We start from the raw sequence: 2917 nt of genomic DNA, 5'->3' as shown, positions 1-2917 counted from the left end.
GCACTGGTTGCCGGTGGCCTTCCGGGTGCGCTTCAAGGTGTTGGTCATCATCTTCAAAGCGCTCCATGGCATTGGACCTGGATATCTCCGAGACCGCCTTCTGCCGCAGATTACCTCCCATCGGCCGGTACGCTCCCACAGAGTGGGTCTCCTCAGGGTGCCGTCAGCCAGACAGTGCCGGCTGGCGACCCCCAGGGGGGGGCCTTCTCGGTGGGAGCTCCCACCCTCTGGAACGAACTACCCCCAGAGATCCGGGTGATCCCGGATCTCCCTTCCTTCCGCCGCACCCTTAAGACATGGCTCTTCCAGCAAGCGGGACTGGCCTAGGGGGAATTTTTAGTGGGGTTTTAAGAATAATTTTAAATTGACACAGGCCACATCAAATATTTCATTTTAATTAGGTTTTAAAGTGGGTATTTTTATCTCTGTATTTGTTTTACCAGGCTGTCAGCCGCCCTGAGTCCGTAAGGAGAAGGGCGGGATAAAAATCCAAACAAATAAAATAAATAAAATAAAATATAGTCCACGCAGAGACGAAGAGACCCATCTTTTTTCTCTTTGAACAACACAGGGGCTCCCACGGTGGATTTGGCCCATTCAATGAACCCCCTCGCTAGGTTTTTGTTCACGTATCACTGCATCTCCTCCATTTCGAGTGGGGACATGGCATACATTCTCAGTCGTGGGAGTTTGGCTCCTGGCACCAGTTCGATGGAGCAGTCATTGGGTCTGTGAGGGGGTAGAGCATCACATTCCTTTTCACTAAATGCCTCCGCCAGGTCCCAGTATTCGTTGGGGATGACTGGTTCGCCTGGAGGCGGTGAGGCGGCCATGTGCGCTCGCTCATTGGGTGGCCTAAGATGCCCTGCAACATCGGTTGAATCAGCGGGAGGTTTAGGCCCTATAGGTAGTCTCACAGTTCTCATTCCTTTCTCCCACCAGATAAATGGCTTCCATTTGTCCAACCAGGCTAGCCCTAGGATCACAGTCTCAGTCATTTTTGGAGCCACTAGGAAGCGAATAAACTCCCAGTGCGCACCTATTTCTAGGCATAAGGGCTCAGTTACTTGTGTGAGAAGAGTCCCTCCCATGAGGGAGCCATCAGCTTGCTCAAACCTCATGGGTTTGGAGAGCAATTTTGCTCGTATGCCCAATTTCATGGCAAAGGGTAAGCTAATAATACATCGGGTGCATCCAGAATCTATTAGCACATTTAAGTTCATTTGTACCCCAGATTTTGGCGGCTAGCGAAAAAGGCGGGATTTGGCGACTCACCATTGGGTTGTTCTCCCCTTCGTCATCACTGTCGAGAGAGGGTAGAGCTGGGAGGGATCCAGCCTTAGTCCCGGCATCCTCCTGTGGAGGGGATGTGACTTGGGCAGCCAGTTCTTGTTTGATCCAATTGGATTTTTCTCTCGTTAGCCGCTGAGCAGGTTTCTTTCTCATTGCTGGTTCTGATCTGCTCTGCCGTCGGGGGTAGGGGACTGGACAGGTGGCCGCTCGATGTCCTTCTTGTCCACACCGGAAACACTTAAAGGAAGGGCGTGTAGGTGGCCTGGGTCTCTCAGCCATTGCAGTAGTCCTCGTTGGTATATTGGTAAGTATCCCCGCCTGTCACGCGGAAGACCGGGGTTCGATTCCCCGACGGGGAGCCAAATGGAAGGGATACCTGTTATCTGAAGCCATCTGGGTGAAATCCAGTGAAGTGAAAGCTGACAGATTGGTCAAAAGGTTTCATATGAAACACCCCAACAAACCGAAAGATAACCCTTAACATATGCTTTTGTTTACTTTACAGGATATGCCCTTCTTGTAAGGGGGGCCGGATGTCAACGCTGCAAATACTGTATATCGACACATTTTCAATTGATTCATTCGTTATGCTGTCACTGAGAACAATCCCTCTGGGTGATACTTTCAGAGTCACTTTTCGGAGTTTTTTCCCACCGGCCTTTGCTGTTGCCACAATCCTTTTGACAGCAGCAGCAGATAATTCTTCTCCTTTGGGCTGCTCGACCAATGTCACGCCCAGGAGTTTTTTCCCACCAGCCTTTGCTGTTGCCACAATCCTTTTGACAGCAGCAGCAGATAATTCTTCTCCTTTGGGCTGCTCGACCAATGTCACGCCCAGGATGTTCTCCTAGCGGAGGCATTTAGTGAAAAAGAATGTGATGCCCTGCCCCCTCAGAGACCCAATGACTACTCTATCGGACTGGTGCCAGGAGCCAAACTCCCACGCCTGAGAATGTATGCTATGTCCCCCTTTGAAATGGAGGAGATGCAGCAATACATGAACAAAAACCTAGCGAGGGGGTTCATTGAACGGGCTAAATCTACCGTGGGAGCCCCTGTGTTGTTCAAAAAAAAAAAAAAGATGGGTCTCTTCGTCTCTGCGTAGACTATAAGGGTCTCAATGCTGTGAGTGTGGAAAACAAATACCCCCTCCCCCTCCTAAAGGACTTATTAACCCATCTGGCTAAGGGGAGTGTCTTCACTAAATTAGACCGGAGAGAGGCATATTACCGGGTGAGAATAAAGGAGGGAGACGAGTGGAAAACTGCCTTCAACTGTCCTATGGGGAGCTATCAGTTCAAAGTCATGCCATTTCGACTACAGGGGGCCCCAGCCGTATTCATGCAGTTAATGAGGTCCTACATGATCACTTGTACAAAGGGGTTCTGGTGTATCTTGATGATATCCTGATATACAGCACGAATATGACTGATCACATAAAGCTGGTGAGAGAAGTGTTAAAGAAATTATTGAATGCCAAGCTTTATGCCAAATTGTCAAAATGTGAATTTCACCAGACCCAATTAGATTATCTTGGCTACAGAATTTCCAACGAGGGCGTTGAAATGGATCCAGCCAAGGTGAAAGCTATAATCGAATGGCAGCCCCCCCAAAATTCACAAAC

The 2917-nt window shown here is 49.4% G+C and overlaps 1 non-coding gene across 1 annotated transcript; it reads left to right on the top strand.

The window, feature by feature from the left end:
• The first annotated feature begins 1580 nt into the window (after positions 1–1580).
• Positions 1581–1652, top strand: TRNAD-GUC. The gene has a single exon. It is a non-coding gene; the product is annotated as a tRNA-Asp (tRNA).
• Positions 1653–2917: the final 1265 nt, after the last annotated feature.

The sequence above is a fragment of the Protobothrops mucrosquamatus genome, unplaced genomic scaffold (assembly GCF_001527695.2).
Source record: "Protobothrops mucrosquamatus isolate PMUCROS unplaced genomic scaffold, P.Mucros_1.0 scaffold_188, whole genome shotgun sequence".
Lineage (NCBI taxonomy): Eukaryota > Metazoa > Chordata > Lepidosauria > Squamata > Viperidae > Protobothrops > Protobothrops mucrosquamatus.
This window is presented reverse-complemented; position numbering and strand designations above follow the sequence as displayed.